Below are 22,221 nucleotides of genomic sequence, written 5' to 3' on the forward strand. Positions count from 1 at the left end.
CAAATTTTTAATTTTCTAGGGGTTGTTAGTAATTTGTACATTCATTTTAGTGTTTATTGGTTAAAAATTCTCATGGTGTTTTTTTGTAAATTATGAATTTTAAGGGCTTTTTGTAATTTTTTAAACTTATACGCCTTTTCTATAGATTGTAAATTTTTTATAGACTATTTATAATTCCTATGTTTTCAAATTACTAATGAGTTTGAAATTCTCAGGGTGTTTTTTATAAAATTTGAATTTTGAGGGTTTGTTTGTAATTTTTAAAACTTTAAGGATGCTTTCTTAAATTATAAATTATATAAGGGATACTTATAAATCCTATATTTTCAATAAACTGTTAAGTTGGAAATTATCAAGATTTTTATAAAATTTATAATTTTGAGAGTTTTATTTACAATTTGTAAAAAGTTCAGAGTGTATATTGTAAATTTTATAAAATTTAGGGTTTTATGTGTTATTTGTCGATTTTTAATGTGTTTATATGCTTGAAATATTCAATGTGTTTTTTTAATATTTGAATTTTAGGGGTGTTTCTATAATTTTTAAAACATACAAGATATTTTTTCCAAAGTTAAAAAATGTTTAGTTGCTAGCTAGCATATATTTTTTAGATTTTTTACTAAATTAAAATAAGTAAAATTTATAATTTTCAAGATGTTTTAATAAAATTTTGAATTTGTAGGGATTTTTTTGTAATTTAAAAAACTTACAGGATATTTTTTACAAAGTTCAAAAATTTTTAGGTGCTGGCTAGCCCATGTTTTTTAGATTTCTCTGCGAACTGAAATAAGTAAAGAATTTAAATTATATCAAACGTATCTCTTTTATCCAATAACATGTTAAGTCTTTTTATGAATAGGATAAATTATTTAATTACCAATTCAAAGAAGATAGGATAGTTAGAATAGATTAGGATAACAACGTAATATTCAAAAAAGTAAAGATAATATTGACCATGAAAAGATTTTTCCGGACTCGTACTTTTAAAGGGAGTATGATAGCCAAGAGGTGTGTTCCTTTTTTCTGTGGATGGGTTAGGGTACATTTAGGATAGAGATATTATCAATGGGTTTGTGTGTATGAAGATGAAGTTTGTTGGGTGAGTGGTGATGATATTATATTTGGGGCTACTAATGAATCTTTATACAATAAATTTTTAAAAGTTATGCAAGAGCAATTTGAGATGTGTATGATAGGAGAGCTCACATTTTTTCTTGGACTACAAGTTAAACAATGTGATGATAAAATTTTTGTCTCACAAAGCAAGTATACAAGAGAGTTGGTGAAGAAATTTAGGATGACAAACTCCAAGCATGCACCAACTCCAATGAGCACCTCAATCAAGTTGAACATGGATGAAAGTGGTGAGAAAGTATATTAAAAATTGTATCGAGGTATGATAGGTAGTTTACTTTATCTCACTGTTAGTAGACCCGACATAATGTTTAGTGTTTGTGCATGTGCACGTTTTCAAACTTCTTCTAAAAAATCCCATTTAATTGTAGTTAAACGTGTTATTAAGTATATAAATGGTACAATTGAACTTAGTTTGTTTTATCTGAAGCATACTACTTTTGATCTTATGGTTATTGTGATGTGGATTTTGCCGAATGCAAGGTGGACCGTAAGAGTACTAGTGACACATGTCAATTCTTAGGCAACTCTCTAGTTTCTTGGTCATCAAAGTAGCAAAATTGTGTAGCCTTATCCACTACGAAAGCGGAATTTATTACCGCCGGCTTATGTTGTGCTCAATTATTATGGATTAAATAAAATTTGGTTGATTTCGATTTACATTTTCATGATACAAAATTTTTTGTGATAATACTTGTGCTATGCATATTTCAAAAAATTTAGTTCTTCATTCTAGAACCAAACATATAGATATTCAACATCATTTTTTACATGATCATGTAGAAAGAAAAGATGTGTCTCTTGTTTATATTGATACAAAATCATAATTAGCGGACATCTTTACCAAGTCTCTTTGCGAAGAAGATTTTTGTTGCATAAGAGGTGAATTAGTCATGTGCATCCATTGATTCATGATTGTTTGATCACTTATGAATATTTTTGGTTTTCATGGACCCATAAATCCAACATATTTTGATGTTACTATGAGTGTTGGATGAGTTTCTGGTCAGTCGACCAATCGTATAACCAGTCGACTTATTACATTGTTGAGTTGACTGGTATCTGATATGTTGAGTCGTCTAATTTCTGATACAACCAGTCAACCAACTACATTATTAGTCAACTGATTCCTCATCCATCAGTTTTTTATGATTTTTCTTCTTATCCTCTCTTCATCTTTGTGTACCCCCATTTTGATGTTGCCAAAGGGGGAGAAAATCTCCTAAAATTCGTACACATAGACAAGGGAGAGTCTTATAGATAGAGGGAGCATCTATCTATAAGTAATATTTTTATTTTTTTTATTTTTATACTCTTTTATAATGGTGGTTTGTCATCATCAAAAAGTGGAAGATTGTTAGGTCTCGTGTTTTGATGATGATTTACAAACCTATTATTGGTACTAATTTCTTATCAAGTGATCCTACGCAGGGTATGTTTTTCAAGCAATATAGTACCATTAAAGGAGGATGGATGGATTTACGCCTTAATGATGATATTCATGGAGGTGGAGGGAAGTTGATGAAAAATCCATAAACGCTCAAAGATCGACTCAAGCATATATCTATTTAAGAAGGGCGTTCAAGTATATATTCAAGAAGAGCTTCATCAACAAATCTTAGCAAATATCGATACTCAAGCTTTGTATACTTTAAACCCTCATAAATTTTAGTATATTGTGATAAATAATATTTAATATGTTATACTGTGAAAAATAACATATTTTTTATGTTTGAGTACATTAGGAATTGATTTGAGATCAATTCGACGTACATATTTTCGATTATGAGAATGAATCAGTTTGCACAGGAAAATAGACTCAGTATAGTCGACTAGTTCTCTTAGTAGTTCACTACTCTGAGCCTATAAATAGTTTATAGAAACTTGAGTTGAGCTTAGTAGGCTACTAAGCTCAGTAGTCGACTAGCGGGAGATTTCCCGGTGTGTGAAGGTTTGGTATCGGGCTGATTTTGTTTGTTTCGAACCCGACCGTTAACCTATGCGTATATACTCATTTAAAACCCTAATTTCTTAACCTTTCATGTGAAATATATGTAGCCTCTCACCTCCTTCAACCCTAACCCTAAAAGTGTGTGTTTTGGGTGTGTTCTTGAGGTGTTTGTCGAGGGAAAGGCAGATTTTTGGCATCTTGAAGAAGAGGGATCTTGTGTGTACGTGTTCTGGAGATCAATACCACTTTGAGGCACGATTATCTTCATGCAAACCCAGCTCCATAGATAAAAAACTAGTTTGAGATATAAATTTTATTTTTCACATGCTTAAATCTTAACCCGAGGTGTTAAAGTTTGGTTTTTGATGATAAATCTTAACCCTATGCTAAATCTAAAAGTGGTACATTTGCCGTTGATGATGGAAACATGATCATGATCATTAGGGTTTATGTTAATTTTATTTTTAACATGATAATTGTGTTTAACACATGAGTAAACCCTAATTAGTTGTTAATTGAGGTTTCTTGTAAGCTAATTATGCTAAAAACTATGTTTGTGATACCTAAGACAGATGAACATGTATAAACAAAAATTTTGCTTTTGTTCATGAGTAGTTAACATCAGTTGTTGATATTGTCATGGTTTAATTAAGAGCTCATTTGAGAAATTTGATTAATTAGGATGTTAATTCCTAATTAGAGCAAATTAAGAGATTGTTTCATGTTCATGATGATTTCTCGTATTTTGATAAATATTACATGTTTTATTGTTGTACTAAATCACATGAGAAGTATAGTTGAATGATAAATCCTGTTCGTGCATGAAAGAATGCATGTTTTGACAAGATAGTCGACTACTAAGCTTAGTAGTCGACTACTCATGCCTAGTTAAGGTTTACAGAAACTGAGTTAGTATAGTGTAGTCAACTAATGTGCTTACTAGTCGACTACTAAGTTTGACACTACAATTACAAAGTTCGGATAGACTCAATGTAGTCGACTACTAAGGATAATAGTCGACTACTAAGACTTTTTCTTGAATATTTTATTACTTTATTTTGAGATGGGATCGTGGGGTTCGAGTCGCACGATAGTATACGTATAAACATGAAAATACATGAATAGTGTCGTGGCACACTCATGAGTATCCTAAAGAGGATTTGACAAGTGTTGGGTGATTAAACTTGAGTTGGAGTAGTTTATACACATGCTGAATATCGTTAATGAGCTCAGCTTAGTACTATATGAGGTAGTATGTTGGTATACTAGATTTATATAGTTTATGCATGGGATGGATATCGTTGATGAGCTCAGTTCAGTACTACGTGGGGATAGTGCGTCGATATTCTATTTGTACATGCCATTGAGTTGGGTTTGGATGCTTTATCTAGTTGTCCATCTGCACGAGGGTGCGATGAAACTTATGAGTCGTATTTTAGGATACCTATAAGGTCAGCCGTCCCACACTCATGTTATGCACTAAGATCACGATGAGACTAATGAGTCGTGTACATTGATTTAGGATACCTACAAGGTAGTCCATTGTGTATGATACTGTGATGAGATCAGAATCTTTTAAAGAGTTTTAATGATACGATTATTTAATAGCCTAAGTTTTGGTGGATGCCAAGAGTGTTTCCATCACACTGTTGAATATATATATGATCGAGATACCTTACTCTTGTGAGTACATGAGAACTGTATACTGATGTTCATTATGGTGTTTTATTTTTCCAGTGACGTTTGTCTTCATAGTTCGGGAAAAATATTTAGATATCTATAGTTTAAGACATATGGTATATACATGAGGGTTTCCTTGTTTGGATTATTTCACTCAACGTACTACGTCTTGTGCTATAGATTTTTAAGTATTAATACTATTAGATACGGGAAAAATGATATAGGTAGACTATGCTTAATAGATAGAGCCTCCACTACATCTGACAGCCCTTCCCCTGGGGGCGGATGGAGGTAATCTTGCTTTAGCGCTCTGCTCTTGTTGTTATTTTCTTTTTAATTTCCCTTTCAGGTGGTTCAGAGCTTCTGAGAGCCGCAAGTTGACGGGCTTCCAACATAGTCACCGTTACTCGGATATAGTAGTTGAGACTCCACTATAGTTGACTTTCATGTTCAGACATTAGAGTTTATTTTCTTATTGTAAAGGCTGTGAGCCTTAGTATAATTTAATGTGGTTCATGTTAAGACACTTTTCAATCATCGTATGTATTCCTGATTTATCAATTGAGACATGAGTCCACTTATGAGATTTATCTTTCTACATCATGTCTATTGTATTTAATACCTTTTTTGTGCATATATTGTACTTACACTTTATTTTTGATTCCACTAGAGGATATTATTGTGATTGGTGAAACATGTTACTGCACAGTACGAGTGCATGGCAGATTTGACATTTCTTGGTTCACCTTGGACTGCAGCCATGTGTAAAAATAAGGGCATCACAGTTGGTATCAGAGCTCTAGTTCCAATATCCTTAGGATCATCTTGTATCGAGTCGTGGAGCTAGAATAGAGTTTCTTAGAATTCATATACAGATGGTATCAAAGCTCTAGTTTCAGTATCCTTGGGATCATCTTGTGTTGAGTCGTGGAGCTAGAATAGAGTTTCTTAGAATTCATATACAGAGTCTGATAGGAATTTCTAGAATGAGTGAGGACGTTCTATACGTATACCTCAAAAATTGCTATTTTTTATGACTACTTACTTCGATTGAAAAGTATTTGGGTGAAATTACGATATGAATTTTCTTATTGCTCTATGTTATATATGCTTTTGTTTGAGGTCTCATAACTGCATCTTATAAACTCTCTTCCTAGAAATATATAGATGCTCAGACGAGGAGTTGGACAGAGTGTATCCCGTGCTCAGAGAGAGAGACAGGATGAGTCAGAGACCGAGCCACAATAGGCTCCACCTGAGTAACAACAGGCTCTATCTGAGCAGCAACTTGCTCTACCTGAGGTGCAACAGGCTTCACAATACCTAATAGACCTCATGGCACCCATAGCAGCTAGGCTAGCAGTGCTCGAGGAGCGAGAGGTGAGCCAGACTCCACCATTTGCACCACCGCTTGTTGTTCCACCGCCCGTGATTCCAGCTGCAGCTACAGGGCAGGAGGCTTGGCTTCGCCTAGTCGAGAGGTACTAGAAGATGAGGGCACTAGAATTTTAGGGATCATAAGATTCACTTGTAGCCTACAAGTGGAAGGAAGATGTGGGGAATATTCTTGACTTGCTCGATGTGGATCCAATCCAGAAGCAAAGGTTAGCAACCTTCATCCTAAAGGGTGATACCGGGGGATGGTATAGGCTTCAGTTCACCTAGAGTAGTGGGTAACACTGACATAGGAGGATTTTGTCTATTTCTTCAGCGAGTAGTACATCATTTCCGTAGCACGGACCGAGAAAGAGCTTGAGTTGACCAGATTAGAGCAGGAAGACATGTCTGTGGTAGATTACAAGAGCCAGTTCATGAGTCTACTTTGATTTACGGGCATGTAGCAGTTAGGAGAGCACTAGGCTTAGATGTTTCTTATGGGGCTTCGTCCAAGTCTTAGACACTACCTCGAGTCCAGGAGGTTCCACTTAGTTAGAGAGGTAGCTGATGCAGCTATTGCATAGGAGATAGAGACTGCGATGTTCCAAAAGAACAAGGAGGGTAACACTAAGTCGGGATAGCAGAATGATAAGGGCAAGGGCAAGAGACCTTTCGTCGGACCTGGAGGACCTCAACAGTGGGGTAAGGACTTTCAGCACTAGCAACAAGGGCAGAGGGGACCACCACATGATCAGAGAGCACCGTAGTAGTACAAGATTCAGGGTACATGTTACAATTATAACAAGATTGGGCATAAAGCTAGGGATTGTCGTAGTGCACCAGCAAGAGGCTAGCAGGGCAGAGGCCAGGGCCAGCAGCAAGGTTAAGGACACATGAAACAACAAAATCGTAGACATGGTCAGCAGCAGCAGGGCCGCGGTTATGGCCAATAGTAGCAGAGGATAGAGACATCACCTACCTAACAAGGCAGATTTGAGCGATTCAGGAGGTTCCTCATGGTCAGATAGACTCATATGTTCCACCGTCAGCAGTGGAGTAGACGCTGCCCACCGGCAGAATCTATGCAATCATACCACGTGATTATGGTGCAAGCGGAGTCATAGTAGAAGGTACATTTTTAGTAAATTCCTTCCCAGCTTGGATCTTGTTTGATTCAAGAGCTTTGCATTCTTTTATCTCTCATACCTTTATGGATAGGCTCCAGTTGATTTCACATCCTTTAGATGTACCGTTATCCATCTCTACTCCTTTAGGGGAGGTATCTCTATTAGAGAGTATCTGTAGGAGATGTATCATTAGTCTAGATAAGTCCGAGTTCATCATCTACCTGATTGTTTTGCCAATGTCAAAGTTTGATGTCATTCTCGGTATGGATTGGCTATCATCCTACCATATTAGTATTGACTATTTTGGTAAAATAACCAGGTTAAGGGCGTCCGATAGGTCTGAGTTGATCGTAGCGGCCTCACAGGGCAACCAGGTTGCGGAGTCATTTCTGTCGTACGCCGAGGAGGTGATGCTGAGGGACCGGAGTGCTAATTTGTAAGATACTAGAGTTGTCTCTGATTTTCAGGATGTCTTTCAGGACATACCTAGGTTACCTCCGGTGAGAGAGGTTGAGTTCTACATTAAGTTACAGTCGGGCACATCACTGATATCCCGAGCACCCTATCGTATAGCACCTGCTGAGAAGAGAGAGCTACAGATCCAGTAAGATAAGTTGTTATCTCAGGGTTTATTCGTCGGAGTCATTCTCCATAAGGAGCACTAGTCCTCTTTGTTAGACCCTAGACGGGGGGGGGGGGGATTATGGTCTTATGCTAATCTAATCCGATTATATGCCAATTAAAAATAATTAATGAGTTATCCTAGCAAGTATGAAATACAACAATATAGATGAGCTAGGATAAGCAATATGAATAACAAGATATATCCTAACAAAGAGATATAGGCAATGTATATGCAAGGATATAAAACTAACACAAGGGTAAACAATATAAACTAGATAGTGGATGAAATAAATGAGTAATGCATAATTGGCGATATAAGATAAATGCAAAAGCAAATGCGCCAATGACAAACTCAAACACACTCAAATGATCACGGAGTTCGGACCTTCCGTCCTACGTCTCCGCTCCCCACTCCCGGGGAGAAATCCACTATCACAACAGGGTTTTCTACGCTCACCCGAATAACGTTTACACCTCACAGTATCGGTTTTCAACGCTCAACGAACAACGTTCAGTCCTCACACTTGGTTTTCTAGTTCACCGAAAACTTCACAACACACTCGGTTTTCTAGCTCACCGAAAACGTTACAACACTCACAATGTAACAAATATAAATTTGTTCTCTATAATAGATGAGAACTCAATTAAGCACAACTCAATATTACAATCTCTCACAACCCTAATATACTATGTATGCAAATACAATAAGCTCAAAGTGGGTGTGTGTAACAATGAGTAAATAAAATCAAATCAACTAAACTCAAATATAAAATCTAGCTTACGAACAATGATAATCAAACAAGTATATAAATGTAAAGCTAGAGTTTGAGTTTAGAAAACTTCTCAATTGATAACAAGAGATGGAGGGAGGATATTTGGAAGCTCAAACTTCAATAAATAATCTCCTCATGCTCTTGTGGAATTGATTCACAAAACCGAAAACACTCAAATGCTTAAAAGCTTCTTAAAAGAAACTTAAACAAACACTAAATAAGTTTAAACCCTTGTTTAAAAACTCCTTTTAAAAACTTCTTAGATTCCTTGAAAGAGAACAGTAATGGGGTATTTATACCCACTCAAAATCTTAGCCAAAACCCCCCAAACAAAAGACAAAAACAGCCCCAGCCAACGGTAACGAAAATAGTCGTTGGAAGGAATCTGACTGAGCGGCGGTCGACCGAAAAAATTCGCGGTCGATCGCGATCCAGATCCCAATCTGAGAAAACGAGCAGAGACTTATTCGGTCGACCGGTGCGGTCAACCGATGGAAATTTCTAGCTCTCGGTCGACCGGTGCGATCGACCGACAAACTCTCTGCTTCCCACTGACGAATGATCACATGAGCGGTCGACCGGTGTGGTCGACCGAGGACTGATACATTCCAAAATTGATTTTAAAACACTGTTTAAAAATACCAAATAAATTCCAAAAAATATAAAACTTTAGGGAATGATTGTAGACATGATAATAAACATGGTACAGTGACTGGTTATCAGAAAGGACCTCCCAAATGAAAAATATTATTATTTTACAAAATAGTCCAAAACATAAAAATGTAAACACATGAGTTTGATGTTTTGACCTAAACCAACTTTTGAAATTTTGCAAAATGATTATGTAGACTTAATAAAATATGTATATGATTATTGTTAAGTCCAAAAACTAGGAATACAATATTTTTACAAATACAATAGAAAATAAAACATATGAGTATATGAAAATATATTTGTTTCATATCTAAGTAGTTAAACCAAATCACAATAATAAATATGAAATATGTAATTTCATATTTATAAACTTGAAAACCAAAACTTGTGTTGTATGTATATGTGACTACATATATATACAAGGAAACCAATATATGTGTGTGTATATGATATTGAGCTTAACGTACTTAACACACATAATATAACACCTAATCTATAGTTACCCAAGTAATGATCTTGATTTTCATTGTAGCTCAACTTGGTACACGTTGCGGATGAAGCTTGAACTTGATCTTGAACTAGAATTGCATAAGCTTCACCGACATTCCGCCAACCTCCTTCGGATATGATCGTTGAGGCTCGATTCCATCCATCCTCCAACTCGTTGTTTGCCTAGAATAAATACGAAAACCGTTGAGGCTCGATTCCATCCATCCTCCAACTCGTTGTTTGCCTAGAATAAATACGAAAACACAAACACAAATACTAGACAAACAACATTAGATGTAAATTGTTTGTTAAATCATCATCAAAACAAGAAGGCCAACAATCTTCCCGTTTTTGATGATGACAAACAATTTATAAAAAGGAATATATGCATGAAGGAAATGAACATATACAAGATAATATATCATGCATATAAGCAAGAAATGATATACTCACAATATTTCTCCCCCTTTGACAACATCAAAAAGGGGACAAAAGAATTAAGAGAGCGAAAGCTCCCCCTACAAGTAAGCATGGGTGAGTATGAAGCAAGTATAGGGATTACTCCCCCTATCAAAATGCCATATAAAATATATGCAATAAAGATCAAGGCAAAACATTTGAGCAAGCATACATGAATATGCTAAAAATCACTCACATACAAAAAGACATTGAGAACATATAGAAATATATCAAAGTGAATAAATAGTGTCTCATATCTAAGAACATAAAAACGTTTTTAAAGGTAGATTTATGAAATCAAAAGTAGAGAAACATGAGAATCATGCAAATAGTTTTCAAATGAAAACAAATCAACTAAGAGAAATCATAAATCAAAGTTTAAATCCAAAAACGTAAGACAAAATCATCATTGATTCAAAAAATCATGAGAGGCAACCATATCTAGCTCTTGAGCTAGTAATAACCCATATGAGTATTTAAGCATCCGGTAAACATGATTTGAGAAAAAACACCCAATATGCCCGGAGGGTTATATAAACACAAACCTCTCATTAAAATCAAAACTAATAATCATGAAAACAAAAGATTTGATAAAGGAAAATTGTTTTCATAAAAAAAAGATTTTAAAACATAATTTTCAAAACCAAGAAAAGGGAAAAATAAGAACATTAAAATTCTTGGTTTAAAAAAATCAAATTTGTTTTGGTACCCAAGAACTCTTGGTATCAAAAAATTTAGGGACATGACCCCTGTCATTTAAGCTCAAAGCCCTACGGTTATGAACCATCTTAGGTATATGTGGTGCACTAACACGGTCAAGGCAATAATCGCTCAAATGACCCTTACGATTACAATATGTACAATGAAAGAGATCCATTTGTTTTTGTGGACCATTAGCTCGTGCACGGGAAACATTAGAAACATTTGCAAACATGGACGGTCTTTTAAAATTATTTTGCAAATGAGAAACCTTATCAAAACATAACTTTCCTAAGTGGCCATATCTACCACAAATATCACATTTAAAAATATGTGGTCTATTAGAAGCATTTGGCAAATGAGATTCCTTTTTCAAATCAAAACAATATTCGGCCAAATGACCAAAACGACCACAATGATTATATCTATACATATGAGCATGCTTATGATGAACAATGGGTACATGTGTGTGTACATGTGATGAAGAAGCTACATGAGATGCACAAGGAGCATTGACATTTTTATGTTTGTGTGCATCATAGCAAAACTTAGCTAAATGACCTTGACGACCGCAAATAGAACACTTATAAGTTTTGCTGTACATGTGTGCATAATGAGTGGATGATTTTGACTTAGTCTTGGCACACATGTCCATAAGCTTCTTATGATTGTCAATGCATATTTTCAAAGTTAAATCTATAGATGAAATGCGATTATTCATAAGATTTAAATCTTCATTTTTAGGCACATATGCATTTTTATTAGAAGTAGAACATAAATATTCATTTATAAAAGAAGCTATATCATTCTTTATGTTCTTTACTTCTAACATAGCATCAATCTTAGCATGAGATAGGCTAGCAATAGATAAGATCAAATTTTCATTTTCCAAATTTAATAAGTCATTGCTTTTTTTAAGCATAGTATTTTCATTTTCAATGACATCAAATTTGGTAACTAGCTTCTCATGATCGGATTTTAAATTATCATGCTTGCATTGTAAATCAACAAACTCTTTATGCAATTTGTTAAAGACATGCAACAATTTTTTACTAGCACAAGCAAGTTCATCACTAGATAAATCATTATCGGGTTCAAACTAGCAAACCTCACTAGGGCTATCGCCTAGTGGCCGTGTGCATGATGCTCCATATGAACTTAAAGCGGGATCCTCCAAAACTTGTAGGATCACCTCCAAGTCTCCTTGATGTGCTTCAATAAACTTCCATAAGGTGTAAGCACTATCAAAATGAACAAATTTGTTAGGCATAGATGAATCAAGAGCATTTAGCAAATATTCTGACAAGATATTGCTCATTGTAAACATACGATGATCATTTTTATTCCACTTGGATTTCTCCATAGTGGGCACAATATAAGCATCATCTATAATTTCCCATAAATCAAAGTGTTTAGATTGAACAAAAAGTTTAAATCTAACACACCATTGGGCATAGGGGAAATTATCTAATCTAGGAGCAATATTGATGGCATAACCTAAACAAGATACATCATTCATATCCATAATGTAAAAGGCAAGTAAGATACAAATGCAATCAAAACAAGATTAGCATAAAAAGATAACTTGGATCTTTAACTCAAGGCGATTATACCTTAAATCAAAGAGCACCAAGCTCTGATACCAATTGTTAGACCCTAGAGGGGGGGTGATTAGGGTCCTATGCTAATCTAATCTAATCCGATTATATGCCAATTAAAAATAATTAATGAGTTATCCTAGCAAGTATGAAATACAACAATATAGATGAGCTAGGATAAGCAATATGAACAACAAGATATATCCTAACAAAGAGATAAAGGCAATGTGTATGTAAGGATATAAAACTAACACAAGGGTAAAAAATATAAACTAGATAGTGGATGAAATAAATGAGCAATGCATAATTGGCAATATAAGATAAATGCAAAAGCAAATGCGCCAATGACAAACTCAAACACACTCAAATGATCATGGAGTTCGGACCTTCCGTCCTACGTCTCCTCTCCCCACTCCCGGGGAGAAATCCACTATCACAACCGGGTTTTTTACGCTCACCCGAATAACGTTTACACCTCACAGTGTCGGTTTTCAACGCTCACCGAACAACGTTCACTCCTCACACTCGGTTTTCTAGTTCACCAATGTTCGCGGTGAAAGTTGCTTTCATTGATGTCATTGCTTTCTCAAGTAATAGTTTTTCGATTACAAAAGATCCGGTCTTTTTATAAGATCCGGTTACAACAAAATCTAAGAAAAGAAAAATTACAACATTCCTTATTTGTCGAACAAATCGTGAGATCCTGTTTTGCGGTCTCTCGCTTGTGTGGGTTCTTTGCCTGCGCCGGGGTTAATCCGTGGACCACCGTGCGATCTTGATCCGGTTGGATCTACACGGTATGACGGGTGTTATTTCACAAAGGAAATAACAGCTGAGGGGATTATTTCACCAAGGAAATAATAGCCCGTAGTAATCCTATGTAATTCGAAATCGACAAGCGAAATCGATACTCTTCTCGGGATCAAAAACCAAGTTTTGATCTGGAGGATAACCGTGTAGATCTCAGATCTGATCTCTCTCGAACTCCTGCCTTATTTGGCGTGGATGATCGCCAAGAACCAGATCTGAAAAGTCCGAGTCCTCAAAGATCCAAAGCTCCAATCTTTTTTAGTCTTGAGTCTTTAATCCAGCAGAGTTTCCCCTCTCCAAAGTCCAACCCCTTCAAACAATGAGCCTAGGGGTCTATTTATAGGCTCTTCAAACCAGATCTGGGCTCAGATCTGGACCCAGATTTGGGTGGCTCGGCCAGGTGGCTCGCAGCCATGCAAGCCAGTTCGTACTACCTCGGGTGTTTTGGCTCTAACTCTCTCGTCTGATCTCGGAATGAGGTGATTCATGATGAGTTCGAAAGCTGACGAAAAGACCTACAACTTTTGTGTTTTGAGTTTCTTCATATTCAGACCACAACATGGCTGAAATAACACTTTTCGTGCGAGCCACCATTTGGTGACTCGCATGGGTGCGAGTCACCGAGCCAGTTCGTACTACCTCGGGTGTTTTGGCTCTAACTCTCTCGTCCGATCTCGGAATGAGGTGAATCAAGATATGTTGGAAAGCTGACGAAATGACCTACAACTTCCAATAGCCGAGCCACACATGATATGTGCGAGTCACACATGATGTTTCGCCCCTTTTGGGTGAAACACAACTCCTAGCTGCGTTGTCTTTTGCCATTTCGTGTGTTACATTGACTCGTACGCTTCACCGACTTGCATCATAAATTTTGTTAAGTTAGAGGTGAATGGTGAACGTGTTGGCCACTTGGTGGTGGCCGGTGAGCACGCGGGCCATCTAGCGTTGGCCGTTTTGTTTCATGCATTGGTCGGCGTCAGATAATTCGGATAACGACGTTCGTCATCTTCTCTCCGTCTCGAGTTGTGTGTGGATACCTATAGGTATTTTTCGACGCCTACAACCGAAAACTTCATAACACACTCGGTTTTCTAGCTCACCGAAAACCTTACAACACTCACAATGTAACAAATATAAATTTGTTCTCTACAATAGATGAGAACTCAATTAAGCACAACTCAATATTACAATCTCTCACAACCCTAATATACTATGCATGCAAATACAATAAGCTCAAAGTGGGTGTGTGTAACAATGAGTAAATAAAATCAAATCAACTAAACTCAAATATAAAATCTAGCTTAAGAACAATGATAATCAAACAAGTATATAAATGTAAAGCTAGAGTTTGAGTTTAGAAAACTTCTCAATTGATAACAAGAGATGGAGGGAGGATAGTTGGAAGCTCAAACTTCAATAGATAATCTCCTCAATCTCTTGTGGAATTGATTCAAAAACCCGAAAATACTCAAATGCTTAAAAGCTTCTTTAAACAAACTTAAACAAACAATAAACAAGTTTAAACCCTTGTTTAAAAACTTCTTAGATTCCTTGAAAGAGAACAACAATGGGGTATTTATACCCACTCAAAATCTCAGCCATAAACCCCCAAGCAAAAGACAAAAACAACCCCAACCAACGGTAACAAAAATAGCCGTTGGAAGGAATCTGACTGAGCGGCGGTCGACCGAAAAAATTCGCGGTCGACCGCGATCCAGATCCCAATCTGAGAAAACGAGCAGAGACTTATTCGGTTGACCGGTGCGGTCGACCGATGGAAATTGCGATCTCTCGATCGACCGGTGTGGTTGACCGACAAACTCTCTACTTCCCACTGACGAATGATCACATGAGCGGTCGACCGGTGCGGTCGACTGAGAACTGATACATTCTAAAATTGATTTTAAAATACTGTTTAAAAATACCAAATAAATTCCAAAAAATGTAAAACTTTAGGGAATGATTGTAGATATGATAATAAACATGCTACAATGACTGGTTTCCAAAAAGGACTTTTCAAAAAAATAATATCATCATTTTACAAAATAGTCCAAAACATGAAAATGTAAACACATGAGTTTGATGTTTTGACCTAAACCAACTTTTGAAATTTTACAAAATGATTATGTAGACTTAATAAAATATGTATATGATTATTGTTAAGTCCAAAAACTAGGAATACAATATTTTTACATATACAATAGAAAATGAAACATATGAATATATATATGAAAATATATTTGTTTCATATCTAAGTAGTTAAACCAAATCACAATAATAAATATGAAATATGTAATTTCATATTTATAAACTTGAAAACCAAAACAGGTGTTGTATATATATGTGACTACATATATATACAATGAAACTAATAAATGTGTGTGTATATGATATTGAGCTTAACGTACTTAACGCACATAATATAACACCTAAACTAAAGTTACCCAAGCAATGATCTTGATCTTCATTGTAGCTCAACTTGGTACACGTTGCGGATGAAGCTTGAACTTGATCTTGAACTAGAATTGTATAAGCTTCACCGACATTCCGCCAACCTCCATTGGATATGATCGTTGAGGCTCGATTCCATCCATCCTCCAACTCGTTGTTTGCCTAGAATAAATACGAAAACACAAACACTAGACAAACAACATTAGATGTAAATTGTTTGTTAAATCATCATCAAAACAAGAAGGCCAACACTCTTTGTGAAGAAGAAGGACGGTAGCATGCGTCTATGCATAGATTATCACAATTCGAATAAGATCACTATCCGAAACCGGTATCCACTACTGAGGATTAATGACTTGTTCGACTAGCTATAGGAAGCGCAACACTTTTCGAAGATTGATTTTCGTTCTAGCTATCATCAGTTGTGAGTTTGAGAGATGAATATTCCCAGGACCGCTTTTCTAACTCGATATAGGTCTTTTGAGTTCTTTGTCATGCTATTTAGGCTGACCAATACACCCGCAGTATTCATGGATTTAATGAATCAGGTCTTTCGTCCATACTTAGACCAGTTTGTGATTGTTTTTATCGATGAGATCCTTATATATTCAAGATTGGAGTTAGAGCATGAGCAACATCTTCGTTTGTCATTACGGACTTTGCGGGAGCATCGGTTGTACACCAAGTTCAGTAAATGCGTGTTTTGGCTATTAGAGGTTAGATTTTTAGGCCATGTTATCAGCCGAGAAGGCATTGTTGTAGGTCCAGCTAAGGTGGAGGCCATTCTTGATTAGATGTCATCGAAGACCGTTACAAATATTCGTAGCTTCTTAGGTCTGGCCAGCTATTACAGGAAGTCCATTCAGGATTTCTCAAATATTTCGAAGCCACTTACACGCCTTACGAAGAAGGATGTACAGTTTGATTGGGGCACAAAGTACCAGGAGGCCTTTGATACATTGAAGGCTAAGTTGACTACAATGCCAATGTTGATTATTCCGAGCAGTGATAAGACTTTTATTGTCTACACTGATGCATTGTTATCAGGTCTTAGAGGTGTTTTGATGCATACCTAGAGAGTTGTGGCTTATATTTTGAGGCAGTTAAAGACTCATGAGCAGAATTACCCCACGCACGATTTGGAGTTAGCAGCAGTAGTCTTCACACTAAAGACATGGAGATATTATTTGTATGGAGTATAGTTTGAGCTTTTCACGGATCACCAGAGCCTGAAGTACCTTTTCTCTCAGAAGGAGCTCAACCAGAGGTAACGGCGATGGGTAGAGTTCATTAAGGACAATGAGTTCACTATAAATTATCATTCAGGAAAAGCAAATGTGGTAGTAGATGCATTGAGTAGGAAGGGTCGTCACGGGCTTGTAGCTTTGAGGTGTTCATTACATCTAGACCTTTACACCCTCAGTCAGTTTGACATCAGACCAGAGATTGGCAGGAGCAGCGTATTTTTGGGAGCTATGTCTATACAACCATCTTAGAGTGACAGAGTGGTCAGAGCTCAGCCAGAGGACTCTTGGATTCAAACATGAAGGGGGGAGATTTTCAAAGAGCCCAAAGCTGATTAGATTATTAGAACAGATAGAAGCCTTCGGATGAAGGGCCAGTTAGTCATGCTGAACAATCCTCAGCTAAAGAAGGATTTATTTGATGAGGCACATCGTATCAGGTATATAGTGCATCCAGGCACAATGAAAATGTACAAGGATCTGAAGAGGCATTTTTGGTGGAGTGGCATGCGTAGGGATATTACAGAGTATGTAACTAAGTGTTTTACCTATCAGCATGTGAAGGCAGAACATCAGACCTATAAGAACCCTACAACCTTTATCCATTCCTGAGTGGAAATGGGCGAATATTTCTATGGAATTTATTGTAGGATTGCCTAGGTCGAGGAAAGGGAATGATTACATTTGGGTATTAGTCGATCAGCTAACGAAGTCAGCATATTTCTTACCTGTGAAGACGACTTACCCGGTAGAGACTTATGCGAGGATTTTTATCCGGGAGATAGTTCATTTGCACGGAGTCCCAGAGACTATTGTATCAGATTAAGACTTAGTTTTCACATCCCACTTCTAGAGGAGTTTTCAGAATTCATTCGGGAGCCAGTTATGATACAGCAGCATTTTCCACCCACAGATGGATGGTCAGACAGAGAGAGTGAATCATATATTTGAGGATATATTACAAGCATGCATTATTGATTTCCAGGGTAGTTGGGAGGACCACATCCCATTGATTGAGTTCGTTTATAACAACAGTTATCAAGTGACAATTGGTATGGCTCCGTATGAGGCATTGTACGGAAGGCCTTGTAGATCCCTGATTTGTTGGGTAGAGCCAGAGCATAGCTTATTACTTGGACCAGAGCTTATGAGACAGACTACAGAGAAGATAGAGATGATTCGTGAGCGCATCCTTACTGTACAGAGTCGTCAGAAAAATTATGCAGATTAGAGACGACGACCGTTAGAGTTCCAGATTTAGGACCATGTATTGTTGAATGTATCTCGGATGAAGGGAGTTAAGCGATTTGGAGGCGGGGAAAGCTAGTTACAAGGTATGTTGGTCCGTTCAGGATTATTGAGCGCATTGGAGCCGTTTCATATCGATTAGAGCTTCCAACATCAATGTCGAGCGTACATGATGTTTTTCATATTTTAGAGCATACATGATAATTTTCATATTTTAATGCTTAAGAAGCATTAGCACTATGAGGAGCAATAACGAGCATTAGACACACTAGAGATTGAGCTTAATGACGACTTACCACGATAGAGGTTCCTATATGTATTATTGCCAAGGAGGACAAGAAGCATAGAAACAAAGTGATACCTTTGGTTAAGGTTCAATAGAACCGGAAAGGAGCTGAAGAAGATTCTTAAGAGCATGAGGAGGATATGCGTCGCGACTACATGCACCTATTTGAGCAGGTAATTTGATTAATTTAATTATGCTTTGATTATACATATAATTATCAATATAGACATATTTATATTTAGCACTAGAATAGGGGTATTAATAGTTACCTTACTAGTCGACTAATGTGCTTACTAGTCGACTACTAAGTTTGACACTACAATTATAGAGTCTGGATGGACTCAGTGTAGTCGACTAGCAAGGATAATAGTCGACTACTAAGACTTTTTCTTGAACATTTTATTACTTTGTTTTGAGATGTGAACGTGGGGTTCGAGTCGCACGATAGTATACATATAGACATTAATATACATGAATAGTGTCGTGGCATACACATGAGTATCCCAAAGGGAATTTGACAAGTGTTGGGTGATTACATTTGAGTTGGAGTAGTTTATACACATATCGGATATCGTTAATGAGCTCGGCACAGTATTATATGAGAAAGTGCGTTGGTATACTAGATTTATACAGCTTATGTATAGGATGGATATCGTTGATGATCAAAGTTTAGTACTACATGGGGGTAGTGCATTGATATTCCATTTGTACAAGTCATTGAGTCGGTTTTGGATGCTTTGTCTAGCAGTCTGTCTGTATGAGGGTGCGATGAGGCTTGTAAGCCGTCTTTTAGGATACCTATAAGGTAGATCATCCCACACTCATGTTACGTACTAAGATCGTGATGAGACTAATGAGCGTGTACATTGATTTAGGATACCTACAGGGTAGTCCATTGTGTATGATACTGTGATAAGATCAGAATCTTGAAAAGAGTTGTAACGATACAATTATTTAATAGCCTGAGTTTTGGTGGATGCCAAGAGTGTTTACGACACACTATTGAATATATATATATATATATGACTGAGATACCTTACTCTTGTGAGTATATGAGAACTCTATATTGATAATCATTAAGGTGTTTTATTTTTCTAGCGATGTTTCTCTTTATAGTTCGGGAATAATATTTAGATATCTACAGTTTGAGACATATGGTATATACATGAGGGTTTCCTTGTTTGGATTATTTCGCTCGATGTACTACGTCTCGTGCTGTAGATTTCTAAGTATTAATACCATTAGATATGAGGAAAATAATGTAGGTAGACTATGCTTAATAGATAGAGCCTCCACTACATCTAGCAGTCCTTCCCCTGGGGGCGGATGGAGCTAATCTTGCTTTAACGCTCTGACGCTCTTGTTGTTGGTTTTTTTTTGTTTTAAATTTCTTTTTCAGGTGGTTCAAAGCTTCGAAGAGCCGTAGGTTGATAGACTTCTAACATAGTCACCGTCGCTCAGATATAGTAGTTGATACTCCACTGTAGTTGACTTTCATGTTTCGGCACAGTATTATATGAGAAAGTGCGTTGGTATACTAGATTTATACAGCTTATGTATAGGATGGATATCGTTGATGATCAAAGTTTAGTACTACATGGGGGTAGTGCATTGATATTCCATTTGTACAAGTCATTGAGTCGGTTTTGGATGCTTTGTCTAGCAGTCTGTCTGTATGAGGGTGCGATGAGGCTTGTAAGCCGTCTTTTAGGATACCTATAAGGTAGATCATCCCACACTCATGTTACGTACTAAGATCGTGATGAGACTAATGAGCGTGTACATTGATTTAGGATACCTACAGGGTAGTCCATTGTGTATGATACTGTGATAAGATCAGAATCTTGAAAAGAGTTGTAACGATACAATTATTTAATAGCCTGAGTTTTGGTGGATGCCAAGAGTGTTTACGACACACTATTGAATATATATATATATATATGACTGAGATACCTTACTCTTGTGAGTATATGAGAACTCTATATTGATAATCATTAAGGTGTTTTATTTTTCTAGCGATGTTTCTCTTTATAGTTCGGGAATAATATTTAGATATCTACAGTTTGAGACATATGGTATATACATGAGGGTTTCCTTGTTTGGATTATTTCGCTCGATGTACTACGTCTCGTGCTGTAGATTTCTAAGTATTAATACCATTAGATATGAGGAAAATAATGTAGGTAGACTATGCTTAATAGATAGAGCCTCCACTACATCTGGCAGCCCTTCCCCTAGGAGCAGATAGAGGTAATCTTGTTTTAGCGCTCTAACGCTCTTGTTGTTATTTTTTTTAATCTTCCTTTCAAGCAGTTCAGAGTTTCAGAGAGCCGCAGGTTGATGGGCTTCCAGTATAGTCACCATTGCTCAGATATAGTAGTTGATACTCCACTGTAGTTGACTTTCATGTTTAGAAATTGGAGTTTATTTTCTTATTATAAAGGCTATGAGCCGTAGTACAATTTTTATATGGTTCATTTTGAGACACTTTTTCGTCATTAGATGTATTCTAGATTTATCAGTTGAGATATGAGTTCACTTATGAGATTTATTTTTCTACATCATGTCTATTGTATTTAATACCTTATTTTTTGCATGTATTGTACATGCACTTTGTTTTTGATTCCACTAGAGGATATTATTATGATTGGTGAAACGTGTTACTACACAGTGTAGGTGCATAGCAGGTTTAACATATTTGGATTCACCTTGGACTACAGCCATGTGTGAAAACAAGGGCATTACATATACTATCATAAGCGATATTTATATTTTATTTCTCTCTAAATGATAATGTAGGCAAGAAATAAAGTTGATAACTTTTGAAGCATTAGGGGATTACACACACACATTTCAAAATTTGCATTTTTGATAGTTTTTGCAAAATAATGAGTTTTGACAAATGGAAAATGCTATTTTAGAAATTCCTCTTCTAAAATGTTTATTTTCATATTTATAAACCTTTTTTTCCAAGTTTTACTATTTTTGGAGTTATTTTAATATTTTAAAATGGATTTAGAAATTAACCTTTCAGTGAAATATTAATTATATCAGTCTTTGGTCGACATACCCTATTTTTAGTCGACTAGACAGAAGGCTATTTTTTACAGTCTCACCCATCTTAATCAACCAGTCGACCGACTGCTAAAAGTGGTCGACCTAACGGTCCTTTTAGTAGTCGACCGATATTTTGACCAGTCGACCGATAATGTTATTATCAACCTATACAGCTGTAGTCACTCGGGTTAGTCGACTAGTTAGTTTATCAGTTGACTGATGCTAAATTTTCTGGTAACAACTAGTTTTATCTATTTCTAGTTTTAAGGGTTTTTGGATAACATTTTTAGGCAGATTTCATTTGATTTCAAGCATACCTTCAGATTTGATTGAGAGGTTATAAATAGTTCTCAAAGGCTCATTTGATCTTAATTAAGTAAAGAAAGAAGGTAACTTGTGTTTTAATTTTCAAAGCAAATTTCCTCAAGCCTTTTCTTCTAAGTTTTTCACTTTCATATCCTACAAATCTCTGTGCTTCAACTGTTCATCTCTTCATCATTACCATAGGATACTTGTAAGAGAGATCATTTTTCTTCATCTTGTATTTGTGGCATTGT

This window comes from Asparagus officinalis, chromosome 8, assembly GCF_001876935.1.
Source record: "Asparagus officinalis chromosome 8, Aspof.V1, whole genome shotgun sequence".
NCBI classification, from domain to species: domain Eukaryota; kingdom Viridiplantae; phylum Streptophyta; class Magnoliopsida; order Asparagales; family Asparagaceae; genus Asparagus; species Asparagus officinalis.